Source organism: Myxine glutinosa, chromosome 1, assembly GCF_964187855.1.
Source record: "Myxine glutinosa chromosome 1, kmMyxGlut1.1, whole genome shotgun sequence".
Classification (NCBI taxonomy): Eukaryota; Metazoa; Chordata; class Myxini; order Myxiniformes; family Myxinidae; genus Myxine; species Myxine glutinosa.
Window position 1 is genome coordinate 157,538,753 of NC_136261.1, and position 21,976 is coordinate 157,560,728.

Below are 21,976 nucleotides of genomic sequence, written 5' to 3' on the forward strand. Positions count from 1 at the left end.
CTTTTATAAATTGATGAATAATGCGGTCTTTGGTAAGACTATGGAGAATGTGAGGAAAAGACAAAATATCAGACTATCAACATCTTGGGAACAAGCATCAAAATTAATTAATAGACCGAGTTTTACTCGAGCTGAGGTCTTTACTGAGAACTTTTGTGCGATCCATTTGATTAAAGAGAGTATTGAAATGAACAAACCTATTTATATTGGAACAACAATTCTTGATTTATCAAAGTCATTAATGTATGATTACTTTTATAATAACTTGAGGAAGAAATATCAAAATGATGTTAATCTACTTTATATGGATACAGATAGTTTTATTTTGAAAATTAATACCAACGATGTTTATTCAGACATGAAAAGAGACATTAATATCTATGACACGAGTAATTACAGTCCAGAGAGTGAGTTGTTCTCTTCTAAAAATAAAAAGGTGATTGGAAAGTTCAAGGATGAATTAGGAGGAAATGTTATGAGTGAATTTGTGGGATTGAGGTCAAAGGCTTATGCTTATAAATACATTGTGAATAACGTTGAAAAGACTGATAAGAAGTTAAAAGGTGTAAAGAAAAATGTTATTAAAGAAACAATAAACTTTAAGGATTATTATAACTGTTTAACAACAAAGAAAGAAGAGTTTAGAAAGATTAATGGAATAAGAAGTTATAAACATCAATTATATTCAGAAGAGATAAATAAGAAAGCATTGGGGGCTTTTGATGATAAGAGGTTTATTTTAGAAAATGGAATTGATAGTCTCCCTTATGGTTATATAAGTATATAAGTGATAAGATATATATATAAGTGATAAGATATACATAAGTGATAAGATATATATAAGTGATAAGATATATATAAGTGATAAGTTAAAAAGGGGGGGGGTTGGGGATTTTAACGGGCTACCGCCGCCTTTTTTACTATTATATAAATGATAGAACCAAGTATCAACCAGACTAAAGAGTGGAGGTGTAATCAACCTTGGTATATAAATGGAAAACATAATGAATGTGAAAAATATCAAATAGGTATAATTGAAAAGGCAACTGGTAAAAAAATTCACAAAACAAATAAGAGAATTAATTTAAATACCGGTGAATTGGGTAAAAAAGATGGAAATATTTTTGAGTGGACGGAAAACTTTGATGGTTGTCAGGAAAATATATACTTTAATTTTAAAATGGTATGTGGCACTGGAGGTGCTCAAACAAGAACATTGAGGGAGGTTTACCATTTTATCTTAGCTCAGTTAAAATATCTTAATAAAGAACCAAACTCAAACATATTTTTTGTTAATATATTAGATGGTGAAGAGAGTGGCAAGAGAATTAAATTATTTCCCACGCATAAACAAATATTTGTAGGGTCGTTGTTTGAGTGGGTTATATTCACCAGATGATATTAAGAGTAAAAGGTTAAAAGGTCCATGAGGTCAGAAGGATCACAGGTGTTTAAGTGGTCTAATGAATAAGGATAACATGTCAAAAGGTTAGAAGGTTCGTAAAGAACAGGGTGAGAGAAATATAGGTGTTTAGGGGCAATGAGGGAGGGAAAGAATTAATATGGAAGTGAATGGGTCAATGTTTGAGTGGGTCAAAGATTAATCTGCCAGATGATATGTAGAAGAAGGATGATAGGTCTATAAGAGAAAACAAATATTTGTAGTGTTTGAGTGGTCTAATGAACAACATTAAGGATAGGTACTACAGACAAAAGGTTCATAAAGATGAGGGTGGGAGAAATAGAGGTGTTTATGATTTTTGAAAAAGACAAGGGGGTAAATGACATTAGATAGGGATTTCCCATGTTAAACGGAGGTGTCCCAGAAGCAACATTATTACACTACTGACCTCCGACCTTTGGCCTTTGATCTCGGGACCCCCAAAATATAATCAGCTAATCATTACATCATTATACATACCAGTACCAAGTTTGAATTAGATCACTTCAGCCATTCTCGATTTATAGACCTATTACAGACTTTGAACTTTGACCTTTGACCTATAACACCAAAATCTAATCACTTAATCTTTACATCATTATACATACCTGTACCAAGTTTGAATTAGATCACTTCAGCCGTTCTCAAGTTATAGACCCATTACAAACTTTGACCTTTAACCTTTGACCTCTTGAACCCAAAATCTAATCAGTTAATCTTTACATCATTATACATACCTGTATCAAGTTTGAATTAGATCACCAGCCATTCCCGAGTTATACACCTATTAAAGACTTTGACCTTTGAGCTTTTACCCCAAAATTTAATCACTTGATCTTTACAATATTATACACTATTACAGACCTCCTTGGCACACCTGAGCTCCTCACCACATACAAGGCTTTCATCCGCAGCTCTATGGAATACTGCTCTCCCCTCTGGTCTGGTGATCCTGCCTCACACCTAGCCCGTCTTCACGCTGTTGAAACCAAAGCGTTCAGAATCATTGGAATCTCCTGCGATGAAGCTAACTCCAAGGGCCTTTCACTCACTCACCGCAGGCAGGTTGGTGGTCTTTCCGTCTTCTACCGACTCCTCTCTGGCCTTGCCCCCCCCAGCCCTCTCTGGGCTCTGTCCCCCAAATATTCCTACAGGTCGCACAAGATCTGCCTGCAACCCTCTTATGGTTAAACTGCCAAAATCAAGACTTTCTGCTCACCTTCACTCCTTCATTCCTCTTTTCTCCCACCTCTGGAACAAACTCCCTCACTCTCTTCAATCCCACTGCACCCTCCAGGTCTTTAAAACAGCTGTTCACCACCATCTCTTATCCTCCCCCATCCAAAACTTTGATCTTTTCTACCCCCGCTAATTTCGGTCCCCTTGTGTTTTATACCTCTCCCCCCCCCCCCCCCCCCCACCCTCCCCCTCCCACGCCTCCTGCCCCCAAGCCCTCTCCCTCCCACACTTCTCCCTGCTCTCAAATGTTGTGGTTATGTGCTTCCCCTTCTCTCCCCATCTTGTCTTCCGCTCCCTCTTTTTGTATATTTTGTTTGTCTGGTTGATTTGTTTGTGAAATAAATGTTAGCTCTTTCACGAGCCTCGATTCAGTATACAAAAAAAAAAAAAAAAACTAGCAGAAGTACCCGGCATTGCCGGGCGGGGGAGGGGAGACCCGTACATTCCCAACCCGTACATTCGCCCTCTCGACTCAAGCTCGTATTCGATTCGTATTCGAAATCGAAAGGGGAAATCCTTCGTATTCGAATTCGTAAACACGAAATATGAATTAAAATTTAATTCATATCGCACAAAATCGACACAAAACACAGTCGCATAACGGTGAAAAACGCAATGGCTTTTCGCCCTGAATCACGTGCAAACGTGTGACGTGTGACGGGATGGAACATCACGTGATCGCTCTGAGCGAATCAGCGAGCTGCTCGCATTGGCTGAGATTAGCGGGTACTTCGCTGAAATGCGCTGAGATAAATATGAATAAAAAATATGGATCTCGTAAAATATGGTCTCAGCCATGTTCGTCCCAGGCTCAATGGCCATGTCTATGCCAAATATCAAGCACGTGAGCCTCTCCGTTTCGGAGTCTATCGGTAACATTACACACACACACGCACACACACACACACAAACTGTGTTTTATATATATAGATACCTGTACCAAGTGTGAATTAGATCACTTCAGCCGTTCACAAATTTTAGACCCATTACAGATTTGACCTTTGACCCCAAAATCTAATAAGTTTATCTTTTCAACATTATATATACCTGTGCCAAATTTGGTCAGAATCCCATCACTGGTTCACAGGTTATTGCGGTAACATTTTTTTTTTTAACCTAACATGACTTCTGACCTCTGAACTTTGACCTCGTGACCCCAAAATCGAATCAGTTCATCTTTACCTCATTATACATACCTTTACCAAGTTTACCTAAGATCCCTTTAGCCGTTCTCAAGTTATCGCGGTAACGAAAACCTATTCGCGGACGGACGGACGGACTGACAGACAGCCGGACAGACAACCTGAAAACATAATGCCTCCGGCGACTTCGTCGGTGGAGGCATAACAAATCTAACCCAACCCCGCATACTTTCTTTTCACATTATTGGTGCAAAATTTAATTCCAAAAGTCCCAGCCCACTCTGAGATACGCCTCGGAAATTGGGAGTGCAGGAAGAAAGAAAACAAGTAAACGAAAAAACATGTTTTAGGGCTACACACTTTTATTTATTTATTTTTTTAAGTTTTAAACCTTTTTTTTATTATTATTTTTTTTTAAATTAACATTCGATAAATGAAAATGTACCAGAAAAGAGGACCGTGGGCCAAATTCCAACTCTCTAGGACCGAGAAATCGAACCGCTCAAATATTTGAAACGGGACAAACAAACGAAGTTCAGATGAAGTTAAATAAAAGTGTGTAAAAAAAAAAGAAAGAAAAACCTAAATGATGGTTTCGTACTCCCATAGTACGGCGGATAAGCTCTCATATTATAACAATTGTGCATTTTATGAGAAAAGCATGAAATTTCTAACATAGTTAGTGCAGACCATAAGGTTTATTTTCAGATGTGGAGGGAAGTCAGATTTGACCTCTGAGGACCGTGAGAGGTCAAATCCAAAATGGCCGCCAGTCCACCGAGTCTAATGTTCAAACGCGCTTAATTTTAGAACCAAATCGTGTAGAAAAACATTATAGGTGTCTTTCCAACTAAATTGGGGATGCCCATTCATTTGGTGATACTTTTGAGATCGCCAGAACTCAAGGACATGAATTTAGGTCAAGGTCAAATTGCGTTAAATATCTATTTTTATGATACTGCAGTTGGAACTGCTATTGGAAAAAGTTCATTTGAACTTTTAAAACTTTATTTTTCAGGTACAGGGAGGGATAGGTACAGAACACCCAAAGACCAGAAATGATGAAAAAAAGTGTTTACACTGCAAGGAATGATGCAATAACCTCTGAAAAAAAACTGTAGTTAACCAAGTATGTCCCCAAAAGCTTACATTAAATCAAGTGCAATGATGAAAATTGGTAATGATCAAAATCTAACAGTCTCCAGAACAGAAGCACAGTGCAGTGCACTTGAGTGCAGCTTTGGCACACTTGCAGCGTCCAGTGCACCCTTTTTTGCAGCCACAGTCGATCAATTCATGGCACGATTTTGATGCTTCAGGGAGAGTGGTCCAAAGAGGCTGCCACCCAGTTGTCTCCTTTGTCCAGCCCCAGTCAGATGGGTCTGGCATCTCTGGATCCATGACCAATGCCTGGTTCAAACAGTTGGCCTGGTAGCAAGTGCACTTGATGTGCTGCTTGAGTGCTGCTTGAGTGCTGCTTGAGTGCTGCCTGGGTTGGAGGAATGTTCTCTAGAGTTCTACACTTCTGTGTGAAGAGCTGTTTCCTGGCATCATTCACTTCCGTGCTTTCACTGGTTCGGTTGTACATCAGCACCACAAATCGCTCGAGCAGTAACATTGAGCCTTCACTGACCTCACTTGGCATGCCTAGGAGTTCATAGAGAGCATCATTCACCTCTGGGAAAGGCTTCCAAGTTTCCCAGGGAGTCTTCTTTCCTCTGCCAGCGAATGCAGATACAGTATCACACCCGGTGAAAGCGTGAAAGACTGGGAGAGTCAGACACTGTGTTGGATTCAATGTGGCAACCATTTAGTGAACAGCTATGTACCGAAAGCTTGACCCGACACCAAAGGCAACCCACAGCTCATCAGGAACATCCCCAATTTAGTTGGAAATGACACCTATAATGTTTTTCTACACTATTTGGTTCCACAATTAAGCGCGTTTGAACATTAGACTCGGTGGACTGGCGGCCATTTTGGATTTGACCTCTCATGGTCCTCAGAGGTCAAATCTGACTTCCCTCCACATCTGAAAATAAACCTTATGGTATGCACTAACTATGTTAGAAATCTCATGCTTTTCTCATAAAATGCCCAATTGTTGTTGTTATCCGCTGTACTACCAGGGGTTTAATAAACTCTGTGGTACCATTAAAAATTGGGGGCACTAATTGCAGAAACAAACCCTACAACTATAAGCCTCCCTATTCTATATGGAGAGGCTTAATGATGGGGCCAAATAGTACATACAACGTCAAACACATGTAATACTAGTGTTCTGTTCATTTACCATTTAAGAGTGAACAGACATATCAATGAATGAGATGTTGACTTGACAAAAGTGTGAAGCGTCAAATGCCCTCGTATTAAATGTCAACTTTCTTATCATATACTCTCATGCATCTTTGCTCTCCATGTTTTCAAATACCTTTTGTGTCTTCTACAATAGTGGAATGTTTTATTTGTGCACCCTGTGGATGTGAAGAGTCCTTCAATAGTGTTGTAATACAAGCATAATAGACATAACTGTCCTACAGACTTCTTTTTGTTGAATTAATACACATTCATATTAATATGAGATTAATCTGTGTCTCAACCTATAATGCTCCTTATGATGTTTTACAATGTATTGTTGTGGAAATGGCTCCTCAAGGGTTCATAGTTAATGCTTAAAGTAGCGTTGTTATTTCCTTAATGAATGTCTCGAGTCAGCGTGAAGTAATTAATCGTGATATTAGAATTGTGTCGCTTTTATGTCTAGACAGATGATGTCTCCATATCCCAGTGTCTGTGTCTAAAAACCGCCATCCCTTTGCATCTTTTACTTACTGTTTCACCCTCTGTAATCTTTACAATGATAAACATCGGGGCAATACCCCCGGAGCTCACCTGATAGAATAAACAGTATACTGCACCGACTAAAGGTATTTTAAACCAATTTCAATGGTTGCTAGAAGACAGGGCAGCATGTGGAATCATACTAACATAATCATAAGACTTTAAATAAACAAACAAAAAAATAACTATTTTTGGGGGCAGCTCCCTCCCCCCCTCCCCACCCCATATACCTCCAAAAACCCCAATTTTTCCAATGCTTTGAACAAACATTGATACATCACGGATGATGAAGGTTGGCGTGAAGTTTCATCAAAATTGTGTGTGTCGGTTCTGAGAAAAAAGCAAATACCTATTTTGGGGGGTAAGCCCCCCATAGACCACCTTAGACCACGATTTTTTAAATGCCAGGAACAAACTTTGGTACATCACCGCTGATGAAGGTTGGGGTCAAGTTTCATCAAAATAATGTGCATAGTTTCAGAGGAAAAAGCAAATTCTTATTTTTGGGGGTCAAACCTGGATCCACTTTGACCCCCGGTAGACCCCCTTACATTCCGATTTTTTTTTAATGCCGTGAACAAACTTTAGTCACAACACAACAAATATCATTTGTGCCAAATTTGGTCGCAATCCCATCAGCGGTTTCGGAGAAGAAGTTTCAAGTGTTTCCGGACTGACGGACGGACTGACTGACGGACGGACGGAAGACGCGCCATCGCATAAGCTCCCCTGAACTTCATTCCGGGTGAGCTAAACATGAATTTGTATATTTATATATGCTTCAAAAACTAAAGAACTACATAACTAGAGTCCCTGTATAAAGAGAGTTGCGCCATGCGCTGACCCGAGATTTCTGGTCACGTGATTTCGTGGCGCCATTTTGTGTCTAACTTCACCGTGCGTGAACGTCAGCTTGGTACGGGAATGTTGTTTATTGCCAAACAAAATGACTGGTTGTTCTGCTTTTGGTTGTTCAAACCAATCTGGGAAATATAAGATGTATAGATTTCCAAGTGATAAAGTCAGAAGACAAATTTGGGAAGCGAAAGTCAGACGAAAGAGCTGGAAAGCGATCGGAAAGCGATTCAAGTCTTCACTTGTCGGAGTAGTGATGAGTTTCACTTGTGAGGAGTGAACGGAGTAGTGATGAGTCTCACTTGTGAGGAATAAACGGAGTAGTGATGAGTCACTTGTGAGGAGTGAACGGAGTAGTGATGGTGTCTCACTTGTGAGGAGTGAACGTAGTGGGATGAAGTGTTGGTCTGGTCAGAGTGTTGTATTACGGGCAGAGTTTTCTTACGGTCTGAATGTATGAATCATGTTCTGTACTGAATGTATGAACCAAGTTTTGTACTGAATGTTTACTGTGTTGGCCTCATCGTGTTCCTGGTGAAATTAAACAAGTTATGGTGAATACGACGTCTTATCTGTGCTTTTCCATATCTGTTCGACTAGACGAACCGTGCACACTGCAGGTATTTTTTAAAGTTTTTTCTCTGTTTAATTACGGCTTGGCGCAGTCGAAAATTAAGTGTTAATTAAGTCGCCAGCTATGAAACATATTAATCGATCAGGCAATATCCATCAGAGTTCTGGGCAAGGGTGTAGTAATAAATGAACGTTTCAATCTTACTAGATGCCGATGACGTTTTCCTTATGTCAGAGACAGAAGCGGACTTGCAGCTTGTTAAATCATTACAATGGAAATTGAATATAAATGTCGATAAAACTAAAGTTGTACACCATAGAAATATGGCAATACCACGTACAGAATTTGTTTTAAGTGTGTTAGACTATATGTCGGCTGGAAGTCCTACACGGGAATTGCTCTCGGCACCCTTTAAAAAATATTGGATATGCCCACACTCCTTTCTAAAAGTTATTAAAATTCAGAGAACGACAGCATTGGTTTGTCTTACTTATAATGTTAGCTCTTATATGCAGTGTTGGCTTGTAATATGCATTGCCATACCACTTTTAGTATCACCACACAGCTCTTTTTCACGGCAATAGCTGATTTTTTGACAAAACAAATATCACCTGTATGTAATAATAAGACTAAATATGTGTAGTAAAATTTTTTTTAGCAGGTTTAGAATATATCACCCCATATCGCGAATGTACATGTATATCTAATCCGACACACTTAGACACAAAATGGCGTCCAAATTTGAGTTGACACAACTCTCTATATACAGGGACTCTATGCATAACCAAATCCATCCAATCTTTTCATGTTGCCTAAGTATGGTTTCTGTCGGGGTAGCTTATCTGGGGGGAGGGGGGAGGCTTAGTGTGGTGGAAGACCCCTGTTCACTTTATGTAAATGTGTATCGTATAGTGCCATCCAGTGGTAGCCGGTATTACAAATCATCTTTTTTTTTCAAAAAAGTTTAAACAACTTAACAATATGCATTACGGTGATGTTGAAATCTAAGTGGGAATAATTATAAGCTTTCAAAATGTTTAATTTCATTCATTTTAAGTGGAGGTTCAAACCAAAGCATCCAACACTGAGCTTTGTAGCGAAGTGGAAGTGGTTTTTGTTCATGCTTATATAAGCAGCAAGGATGGTTGACAAATGTGATGAAACCCGTTAGACCCTATTTGGATCCTTTAGACTTCTTAGACCCTTATACCTTTTAAACTCCTTTAGACCCTTTTAGACCATTTCGATCCATTGACCTTATGGAACAAATAGACCCCTTGACCCTTTAGACCCCTAAGACCCTTTAGAACCCTTAGAAACCTTAAAAGCATTAGACACTTAAGATCCCCTAAAACCCTGCACACCCTATTAGGACCCTTAGGCCATTAAGACTCCTAAAGGTGGGTTTTCACGGGACACGCGAACGGTTCGCGAAGGATGCGAATGTCGAAAAAATGGCAAAGTCCAACATTCGTATTTTAGGCTCCAAAAGTTCGCCAAACATGCGCGGGGGTTCGGAAGCGTCGTCAATTGTTCGCAGGAGTCGTTTTTTGTTCGGCGGGTATTTCAAAAATGTTTGAAACAGGATGCGAACAATTGACGACGCTTCCGAACCCCCGCGCATGTTTGGCGAACTTTTGGAGCCTAAAATACGAATGTTGGACTTTGCCATTTTTTCGACATTCGCATCCTTCGCGAACCGTTCGCGTGTCCCGTGAAAACCCACCTTTAGATCCTTTAAAATCCTATGAGCACATTAAATCCTTTAGAATCCCAAGACCATATAGTCCCCGTTAGACAATTAAGACCCCTAAATCCCCTGCCATCTGTATAGTATCGGGTCTTGAGCACTAATGTGTAGGGGAAGGTCCCCGAAACGGTTGATCATTATGGGCGCGTTTAAGCAACTCTCTGAATTCAAACCAGGCAACTGGGACGACCGGACGACTATAACAATATCTAATTATCTTCAAATGCTATAAGCACTTTTCATGTTGCTTGATACATTGTAATATTTCGAGAAGCACATGCAAAACAAAATTAGACGTTGTTTGTAAATACTTCAGTGTTTCTTCAAAAATGCAACATGGCGATTTTATGCAACATTCGTGTTTTGTAATTATTGTAACTATAAATGAGATTCTGAATTTACTCCCAATTTGATGATGGCATACCAAGAGCTTGGACGACATCATGTTGTCCACAAGGCTATTCTTGGCCCAGCATGGAAAGTGCTATCCACTGCTGCTTCTTTTAAGTCCTCCTCATAACGGCTTAGCCTTAAAACCATGGACCGTTTCTTTTACAAGCTTCTCAGGGACTGAATCCTAAACAAAACCAGAAAGAATCTGAAAATGCAAAGCCCATCCGCGTCCGTTAGTATTCCGAAGATTTCTTCCTCTGTATGCTCAAAATATAGAAAACAGTTAAAAAACTAATTCTAAATGAAAATTGATGATTATATGCAGCTTTGACCTTTGAGCTTTTGATCTAAAAAAAATGTAATCAGCTTCTAGCTTTTGATTGGTGAACCAATTCTGCGACCGGATATGCAAATTATTTAAATTTCAGGTCAATCAGGTGAAAATTGATGATTTTATGCAACTTTGACCTTTGACCTCTTGATCTAAAAAAACAATGGAATTGTAGCTTTTAATTGGTGAACCAATTCAGTGACCCAATATGCAAATTCTTTAAATTTCAGATCAATTGGATGAAAATTGATGATTTTATGTGATGTTGACCTTTGACCTTTTAAAAAAGTATTAATTTGCCTTCTCTATATTCTCATAATAAAGCTTTGGTGAAAATTTGATGACAAAACTAAAATGGTAAATTAAAATTTCAGGTAAATTGGATGTAAATTTATGATTTTATGTGACGCTGACCTTTGACCTTTTGACAAAATTATGAATTTGCCCTCCCCGTATTATCATATTAAGCTTTGTTGAAAATTTGATGACAAAACTCAAATGGTAAATTTAAATTTCAGGTCAATCGGGTGAAAATTGGCGATTTTACACAACCTTGACCTTTGACCTTTTGATCCAAAAAAAACAAACATCAGCTTCTACCTTTTCATTGGTGAACCAATTCAATGACCCAATATGCAAATTATTGAAATTTCAGGTCAATCAGATGAAAATTGACGATTTTATGTGACGCTGACCTTTGACCTTTTGATCAAATTATTAATTTCCCTTCTCCATATTCTTATAATAGAGCTTTGGTGAAAATGTGATGACAAAACTCAAATGGTAAATTGAAATTTCAGGTAAATTGGATGTAAATTTATGATCTTATGTGACGCTGACCTTTGACCTTTTGACAAAATTATTAATTTGCCTTCTCCGTATTATCACATTAAGCTTTAGTGAAAATTTGATGACAAAACTCAAATGATAAAAATGTTACGGCCTGGACGGACACACACACACACACACACACACACACACACACACACACACACACACACACACACACACACACACACACACACGATTACAAACCCCGTCTCCTACGCAAGGGACGGGCTAATAAAGCCTCCCAAAGCTACAACAGGTGTGGTGAGACGATTTTCAACTTCTCCTTCTTATCTGAAGAATATCTTAAAACACTGGATCCGACAGGTAAAATGCTGTCCTAAGGGAACACAGTATAGCTGCAGGTATAACGACTTTGTTGACATCATGCTAAACAAGTTGCAGGACGAGCTGGAAAAATGCAAATCAGTCGGTGAAAAAAGAAACATTTTAATATATGGAGGAAGCATGCCATTTATTTGCTCCCTTGGGTTGTGTGCTGTTTGATCGCCATCCTTAGAGTCGAAATGGTGCCCTTACTGTTCGCAATAACTTTGTATTCCGCATGATCAAGTGAACTTTGTGTTTTTTGTCCTGTTGTCCCAATTCCCACTGGTGGGTGGTTATGTGTGCTCTAGAATGGCCTTTGTTTAAACTTGTGCAAATGATTGGCTGCAATGCATGGGGCAGCCAGGAGATTCCGCTGTTTTTGCATCCAGAGGAAATGTGCCATAATTTCTTAAAGTTAGAAGCCCTATCGAACTATGCTGCTGCTGATGACATGAATAAAATTTGCATGGAGATTGCATTGAAAGTTTTGCCTCATGACACTAAGTTGCAGAGTTAAGCAGCTGCAGGATGATGAGTGTCATCGAGATGCATTTTGTGATGTTGCTGCTCCTTCATTTAGTATTGTTGCGGTTTTGAGAAACCGCCAAGAAGTAATGGCAACCACCATACAGGTCTCTTAGAATAGTTATTTCATAGCAGAACATTATTTTAGCCCCTTCCCCTTATTTCGGGTTTGTATGTCTTTATGCGTTGGGGAGGGAAAGTCAGGCCCTCCATTCATAAGGGATAATTAGCCAGGCAGATGCACCAATATTGCATCCACAGTTATTAATTCAAGGTCTTGAAGGACAGAAGACAGACCAAAGACCATTGGGATATGCACCAGGTAAAAGTCCCTTCGAGAGGGCATGTGGAGGGGAAGCGACACACTCCACCAATCAGGGCCTGAGGAACTTCGGGGGAGCTTGTATGGGCGGAGTGACAAACTCGACCAACCGTGAGCCCGCTCCCCCCCCCCCCCCCCCACCCTTGGTGATGGCTAGACGAAAGGCCTTGCACATGTGCATTACTCTCTCTTAGCTTTGGACTTTGTTCACCTAGCACGTGCCTGCATTACTCACGGTTGGCCTTGGAGTTTGTTGGCTGTGCACTTGGGCTCTAGGCTGGACCCTCTCACAGGCCTCTGCACGTGATTCACTCTCATGGCTAGTCTCTCACTGCTCTCTGTTGGCTGCCAGACTCCCTCTCAGTACACGTGTGCACGCCAGAAAGGCCGCGTACTTTGTTAGTTTTGCACGTGTTGATCGCTCTCGGGGCACGGGTTCATCGGACTCTCCTCCTCGCTGCACGTGTGCATGACTTGGACTCTCCCAACACGTGCCTTTACCTGCTCGTGTTCGTGCTGAGGGTCGCCTTTACGTGCTCGTGCTGGGGATTGCCTTTGCCTGCTCGTGTTGGGGATTGCCTTTGCCTGCTCGTGCTGGGGACTGGCATTTGCTGGCCTGGTGCCCGTTGGTGAGGTCCAGACAAAGGTCGTCGCAAGGAGAAGCATCTGGTAAAATCCTAATCATTTTGCCAAAAGGATGCCAACGTTCGTTCCCTCTCCCTCCCCCGTGAATGTGTGATGGGTGCCCTTGTTGTGTTTATTCGTAGTAATCGGCATAAGGCATATAATAAGCAAAGTTTCTGCCTCTTGTCCTTTTTTCTTTGCTATGGATAAGTTGCACTGTAAATACGTATATCATACATGCACACATGTATATAGGTGCACACACTCATACATACACACACACACACACACAAACACACACATCGGGGATAATTTAATGTTACCTTTGACATGGCTACAAAGGGCTGAGGCATCATAGAGATTTTTTTTTTTAATCCCCAAAAAATGGAAAGAAATAAATAAAATAAAAATTCATTTTTTTCTTTTTTTCCTAAAACATTCCCGTTACTCACTGATGAACCTCTGAAAGTTTGACGAAGATTCGTTCAGCCATCTCTGATAAAATTGGTAACAGACACAAACAACAGACCAACGGCTCTCTTATTTATAGTATAGATACTTTCCCACCTGCAATGATGGACATTCTCACAGGTAAAAAAAAAAGTGTTATAAAAGTGTGGGAGAAATGAAGAGGAAAGGAAAAGGAGGTTGGCAAGAAATATGAGTAATGGAAAAGAAGGGACACATTGTGTGGAGGAAGGAGCAGAGACGTCGAAAATTCCACAATATTTGTGTATCTAATAATAAAACATGCCCCCTGGACACTCCCCCCCTCCCCCCCCCCCCTTAACTTATATACCATGGTACAATATAGCTGTGCTGTACAAAAACTGCAAACGTGATGCTGCTGAAGTTTCAAAATTTGCCTTTCGGTTATTTTACAATTTCTCACTCGATCACTCAAACAGTGCCTGCAATTGTAGGTTCGGAGAAAATGGTGATGAAAAAGATGAAAATTGCTTTCTGGAAGGGGAAGTTCAAATTATGTCCATTCCAATACAGTATAAATGGAGAATGGCACTGTCGAAGAGAACCTTTTACCCCTGCAATTCCCCTTTCTCTCTTCTCGTGTTGATAATATAAAGTATAAAATGAGACAAAGCTTGGCAGTTATGATATAATTTTCCACTGAGAATTATTACATGTGGGCTGAGTTCACAGAAGTTGAATGCTCAGTCGAAAACAATTATTGTTGATTTGTTTACTTCAATATATGAACTGGCAGGATTGCCCAGAGGGATGCACACCATCGCCTCTGAGCTCTCTAACCTGGGTTTGAATCTACACCAAGCTATTAGCTGTCGGCCTTGTGTTTTGCATACAGGGCAATTAATCATGGTGTGTACCATGGCTCAGATGCACACCAACCTGGAGCACTAATCTTTGGTGGAGATTGACGATCCATTGTGTCTTTTGCAAATCCCAAATTTTTGCAAATTAAAAAGAATTTTGCAAAATTTTGCACAATATTTTGCAAAAGCTCCAATAATTTTGCAAATTCTTCAATCGAACCTTAAGCCTGGGCATCCAGTTCGTGAAAGACTTGGGCAAAAAACGTTCCCTGGCAGACTCCACAAGAATGTGGGACTAATTGGGGGGTATTAAAATAAGTAGTATTACTTATGATGACCCTTCATACATCATGAAAACTCATGATTTGTCCGCATGTGATGAGGGTGGATTTTACTCCACACTAGAAGTGAAAAGTGGGGTTAAGCAATTATGTCACTTTGTCGGTCTGTTTGTCAACAGACGTATGTTTATGATCAGGAAATTACTAAATTTCAATTGAATGGTATGTTTTAAAAATTGCGGAACATGAATCGGAACAGAAACCTGTATTTTAGCAGGACTTTCCCTCTGAATTTGGCAAATTGTACGGAATCTCATCCTGATCGTGCATGCTCAAAGAGGGATATGGTAAATATTTTATGCAGTCTGACTGTCTGGTAGTCGAACAAAATTTTAAATCAATCCAGACTGGAAACTTACATTTTTTAGGGACGTCATAAAGGAAGCAAACAATAGGCTCAACTTGCTTGCCAAAGAGGTAGGCCACAACGCGTTTGATAAACCAAGAGTCTTTATTGTGAAAGCTCGAACTGCAGCACTGAGCAGGCCCGAGCTTAGAGCCCGCATATATGTGCCGAGGCCCCGCCTCGTCCCCGGGCGTGGCCGATCGGTCGATAGGCGGGGCATGAATTCCCGTTCCCCGCCTGGACGTTCGTGCCACCTGCCGGTGCGCTGAATTCGTGTACCTTGCTTGTGTCCGCCACACGCGCCCCCCCAGAATTCCCGCGCACCTGAAGGGTGAGTTTGCGGGGAAGCCGGATGACCCGGCCGAAACGCCCCCTGGCGACGGGTGCCGGTCTGGGGGGTGCCGGGGGTCGGACCGCCGGGGGGCGGCCTCGACGCGGAGGAAGAGCTGCTGGCGGGGGGTGGTCCGGATCGAGGTGGGCCGGCTTGAGGCGGTCCACGGAAATGCGATCCGGGGCACCGCCGATGTCGACCGTGAAAATTTTGTCCCCGGCCTCCAACACGCGGAAGGGCCCGTCGTACGGGGGCCGTAGCAGTGCCCGGTGGGCGTCGTGCCGGATGAACACGTACTTTGCCGTGCAAAGCTCCGGGGCGACGTGGGAAGGCGGGCAACCGTGGTGTGCCGTTGGCACCGGGGCGAACCTCGGGGCGGTCTCCTGAAGGGCGGAGCGCTGTTGTGCCGCGGACCAAGGAGCCGTGGAGTCGGGGATAAATTCACCCGGTACCCGCAGTGGTTGCCCGAAGACCAGCTCCGCTGAGGACGCGCGCAGGTCGTCCTTGGTCGCCGCCCTGAGGCCCAGCAGGACCCAGAGGAGTCTGTCGACCCAGCCGCCGTCGCAGAGGCTGGCCCGGAGTGCGGCCTTCATGGAGCGATGAAAGCGCTCGCACAGGCCATTGGCCTGGGGGTGGTAGGCCGTGGTGTGGTGTAGCTTCACCCCGAGTCCTTGCGCCACTGCGGCCCAGAGCTCCGAGGTGAAATGGGGGCCGTGGTCGGACGAGATGTCCGAGGGGGCACCGAACCGGGCAACCCAAGTGGCGATAAAGGCTTGCGCCACTTCAGCCGCAGACGTCGCCGCTAATGGGACGGCCTCCGGCCACCGTGTGGTGCGGTCGACCGTGGTGAGGAGGTGGGTGAACCCTCACAAGGGGGGCAGAGGTCCCACCAAGTCGACGTGCACGTGGTCAAACCGCCGCTCGGGCACCATAAACGGGGCCAATGGTGCCTGGGTGTGGCGGTGGACCTTTGCGCGCTGGCACGCGAGGCACGTCCTGGCCCAGTCGCGGACGTCCTTCCGGAGACCATGCCAGACGAACTTTGCCCCGACGAGTTTCTGGGATGCCCTCGCGCCAGGGTGGGACAGGCCGTGGATGGCGTCGATCACCGGGCGCTGCCAGCCAGCGGGCACGATGGGGCGAGGCCGGCCGAGGGAGACGTCGCATAGGAGGGCCGTGCCCGTGGCGTCAAACGGCACCTCGGTGACGTGGAGGCCCGTGACGGTGGCCCGCAAGGCCTGGATGCCGGGGTCGGCGGTCTGGGCCTCCGCCATCCGGGCATAGTCGACCCCGAGGTGGACCGCGTGCACGACGGACCGGGAAAGGCAATCCGCCACTGGGTTGTCCTTACCCGCCACGTGACGGATGTCCGTCGTGCACTCGGACACGGCAGAGAGGTGGCACTGCTGCCGTGCCGACCATGGCTCAGCGACCTTGGCCATCGCGAACACAAGGGCCTTGTGGTCAACGAAGGCCGTGAACGGGCGGCCTTCCAGCAGATGGCGGAAGCGTCGGACCGCCAGGTGTAGTCCGAGCAACTTGCGGTCGAAGGTGCTGTACCGGCGTTCGTGCGGGCGAAGCTGCCGGCTGAAAAATGCCAGCGGTTGCCAAGCACCACGTACCCATTGCTCGTGCACCGCGCCCACTGCGTAATCCGACACGTCGGTGGTGAGGGCGATCGGTGCATCGGGTGCCGGGTGCGCCAGCATGGTGGCGTCGGCCAGGGCCAGCTTTGCACCCGCGAACGCCGCGGCCATCGGCTCTGACCATGCAATGTCACCTTTGCCCGGCTTGCCCCGAAGGGCCTCGTGCAAGGGGCGGAGGAGCCGGGCGACGTGGGGCACGAAGCGGTGGTAAAAGTTTACCATGCCCAGGAACTCCTGGAGCCCCTTGATCGTGCGGGGCCGCGGGAAATCCCTGACCGCCTCCACCTTGGCCGGTAAAGGGACGGCCCCGTGCTCGGTGATGCGGTGCCCCAAGAAGTCGATGGTGGTGACACCGAAACGGCACTTGGCAGGGTTGATGATTAGGCCATGCTGGCCCAGGCGTTCGAACAGCGTGTGGAGGTGAAGCAGGTGCTCCTCCCGGGACGCGCTCGCGACTAGGATGTCATCCAGGTAGACGAACAGGAAAGGTAAGTCGTGCAAGACGCTATCCATAAGTCGCTGGAACGCCTGAGCCGCATTCTTCAACCTGAAGGGCATCCTTAGAAATTCGAAGAGGCCGAAAGGGGTGATGACGGCCATCTTCGGGACGTCGTCCGGTTGGACGGGGACCTGATGGTAGCCCCGGATGAGGTCCACCTTCGAAAACACGGTCGTGTTGGCCAACCGGGCGGAAAAGTCCTGAATGTGTGGGACCGGGTAGCGGTTGGGGGTGGTGGCATCGTTGAGCCGGCGGTAGTCCCCGCACGACCGCCATCCCCCACCGGGCTTCGGCACGATGTGCAGCGGGGAAGCACACGCGCTTTTGGAGCGCCGCACGATCCCCAGCCGCTCCAGCGTGGCGAACTCTGCTTTCGCCACCGCGAGCTTCGTGGGCTCGAGCCGGCGTGCCCGTGCATAGACCGGCGGCCCGACCGTGGGGATGTGGTGCTCCACCCCGTGTTTAACGGCCACCGCTGAAAAGGTGGGCCGCGTGAGGGCCGGGAAACTGGCGAGGAGGCGGGTAAAGTCGTCCGCTGCCGGAAGCGTGCAAACCAAACTCGCCGGGACGGAACCGTCCAGCAAGCCGCTTGGCAATCCGCTCGGTGAGCCGCTCAGTGAGCCGCTCAACGAGCTGCTCAGCGAACAAGCGAGCGAGCTAAAGGTTTCGGCCTGGACGAGCCGTCTGCGCTTTACGTCGACCAACAACCCATGCGCACATAAGAAGTCCGCACCGAGCAATGCCATGGGCACGCTAGCGGTCACGAACGACCATTGAAAGCGCTGCCCTCCGAACCGCAGGGAGAGGCAGCGCTTCCCGAACGTGCGGATGGGTGTACCGTTGGCGGCAAGCAAAGCGGGGCCCCGGCCCGCGGTTCGCTTGTCGGACGTGTAGGCTGGGATGACGCTTACCTGCGCTCCTGTATCGCAGACAAAACGGCGCCCGGACAAGGTGTCCATGATAAAGAGGAGGCTGCCAGAATGGCCGACGCTCAGGGCCGCGACCGAGCGCCGGCCTGGTCGTTTCCCGACCTGCCAAACGAGCACGGCGGGCAACACTTCTTAGCCTTGTGGCCGAACCTGGCATGGAAATAGCACCAGGCTTGCGGCGGCGAGGGCGGTGGAGGCCGCGGTTTTCTCGGCGGCGGCGGTGGTGGTGGGCGGGGCACGGCAGCGGCCACGAGGGACGCAGTAGCATCAGCCTCGGGATCCACGACGGCCGCACCGTAATTCGCCCGCGTGTCGCAAGTCGCTAAGAACTTGTCGGCCTCTACGGCCAGGGCGCGGGGTTCCCTTATGTTGGAACCGGCCAGCGCAAGGCGTACCTGTAGAGGTAGCTGGCGTAGGAAAAGCGCCCGGAATAAGAAATCCGGGGCTTGGTCACCCAGCAGCGACAGCATATAATCCATCCGCACGGATGGTCGTGTGTCGTCGAGTTCGGGAAGGTCCAGGAGGCGGTCGGCCCGTTCTATCTCAGTGAGGCCGAATGTGGTGAAGAGGAGACGTTTGATCGCCCCATACTTGTGGTCAGCCGGCGGGTGCCGCAGGATGGACACGACACGGGCGGCAGTGCCGGGCCCGAGGGAGGCGACCACGTGGTTGTAACGGGTCTCGTCCGCCGTTATGCCTCGAAGCTGGAATTGCGCTTCGGCCTGCACGAACCACACATCGGGCCTGTGCTTCCCAAAACTCTGGGAGTTTTACCGCGACAGTGTTGTTGGCCATGGCGCGTTCGGTGGTCAGCGACGGCTGAACCAATCGGGGTCACCAGTGAAGTGTGGTGCTGCGCACACAACTTGCTTGCCAAAGAGGTAGGCCACAACGCGTTTGATAAACCAAGTCTTTATTATGAAAGCTCGAACTGCAGCACTGAGCGGGCCCAAGCTTAGCGCCCGCATATATGTGCCGAGGCCACGCCTCGTCCCCGGGCGTGGCCGATCGGTCGATAGGCGGGGCATGCATTCCCGTTCCCCGCCTGGACGTTCGTGCCACCTGCCGGTGCACTGAATTCGTGTACCTTGCTTGTGTCCGCCACAGTAATGTGTTAAATAAGATGGTGTAAAAGACGGTGCATCAACAGCGGTAAACTTCTGAAAAAAAAAAGTTTTTTTTTTAAAAGCGGTAAACTTCTGGGGGAAAAAAGGAGACAAAAGTTTTGCCTTTTTTCTATAATGTGTTGCTAGTGCTCTCGGCATTGGAGAATATCAACATTCAGACAAAATGGCGGCTCATACGAAATAGATATTGTGTTTGGAAATGCAAAGCAAATGTTTAAGAGACCCTTCCCATGTACTTCTCTCAAGACAGTGTGGGGTAAGGTGTTTTATGAACTCTCTCGTTAGTTATTTCTTTGTTTACACCATCTCTAATTAAACCATTTCAAAAAATAAAAAGGGAGACATTGTGTGGTCACATCTTTTTTACTTTCTTCATTTTATTGTTCAGTGCTGACAAGACTCTTCCTGAAGAACAGAATGCAAACATTATAAATATAATAACCACCTTTAGAGGCCATTTATTCCCCGCAAAGCGGGGGTTGGCCTTTTTCGGGAACCGTGGTTGTTGTTGTTTTTCGGTCCCCTATTTGAAGCAATGTTTTACGGCCGGATGCCCTTCCTGACGCCAACCCTTTTTGCCGCCTTTAACGACAAACAGGGAAGTACCAGTGAACTGGTACTCAATTAGCCGACCTCGGAAGGCATGAACAGGCTGAGTCAACCCCCCTGGCGTTAATTCAGCGATCGACCAGGATTCGAACCCAGGATCCTTGGATTTTTATTTTTTTATCCTAAGCCGGCACCCTAGCCGCTAGCCCAACACCAGGGATTCTATGCTATTATTAGCCCAACACCAACAACATGCTATTAATTCCCAGATTCCATGGAAGTCGTTACAAAAGCAGCAACAATAATCAGGACTAATGGAGGATATTCCTTATTTCTCTGTCTTCTCTTTCACAATGGCGTCTGTCTGTTTTGCTCAATGCTTGTGCTCAATGTCAGTCTAAAGGCCATATTCCTTATGAAGAGAGGAGTAGGATGACCAAGACAAGCTGAAGATAAACCCTGGAAAAAGTTTGCCACTCTGTAGCAAGGTGCTCCACAATTGGGAATTTGACCAAAATACCTGGACAAAATTGCCTTTGCCTTTTTTCAAGGCATCCGTAAAATCTTTAACAAACTCCAACAAACCTCTAGCAGATAAGACCCCACGACTTGACATCTCTCTGAAGGATGCTGCGCTCAATAATGCAACACCTGTTTGTGAAGCACAAAGTCGACAGTTTATATACAACAGGGTTGTCCATATCTCTTCACAAGATAAACCAAACTTATGAGCCGAACAACTCACAATATCATGTTATTTGCAACAGGTGCAACAGGACGTGTGCCCCATCCAGACGAAACAGCGCAAATGTATGTCACTACCTCCAAGCTATCCGATTAGCATACTGTTATGTCTGGCGGGTAGTGATATGTAGAGCAGATAGAGCTGAGTAGGTAACATGCTTCGAGGTGTCGCGGTAAGGAAAACTACCCTGTAATAAGTTCATGTGTAGGCGTTTGTCGGGTTAAGATGTATAATTGTGAATCTACCAGGATGTTCGAGTGATAAGTATTGTAGGGATTAAGGAGTAGTGCCACTGTGTGTCCTCACCTGGTTAGCCAAACCTTTGTCCCGTTTGGCACTGCACACCACATAGACATTCCAACAAATCCTTAGTGCAACACTAAATAACGCCCTCCCCCCAGACATGACTGAGGAAGAAACTAGGCCAGGACACCGCCGCATGGCCGCCACCATTTACACCTCCGACGGGCCTAACCAGATTGACTAGCACGCGCTATGACCACGGAGTAGGGGACGAGAGTTGGAGTGGCGCAGTGGGCGTGCACCGGGGCGAGTCGGTGGAGGAGACTGATTGGTTGGCAGTGCGCCAAGGCTGACGTCACGGGCCGGAAGATATTAACGAGCGCTGAACGCCATTTTTCGAGAGTTGAGTTGCGCGGGCAGTTGGATCCCGAGTTAAGAGAGGGCAGTTTGAGTCCCGAGACGAGTGGAGTTGAGCAGTTACATTCCTAGACCCGAGTTGAGAGAGTCCTGGCCCTGGTTGAGTTCAGAGTTGGCTTGCTGGTTGAGTTGACTTGAGAGTTGGCTTGTGAGTCCGAGCCCCGAGTGGAGTTCGCTTGCTTCGTGCAGCCCTGCGTTGGACCTTTGGTGCACGGACCTTGTGGAGATCGACCTCGTGTGGAGCCGCTGGCCTGCGTGGGAGGCCTTGTGGCGCTTGGAGCGAGGGACCTCGTGGTGTGCTATCGGGGCTTGTGGA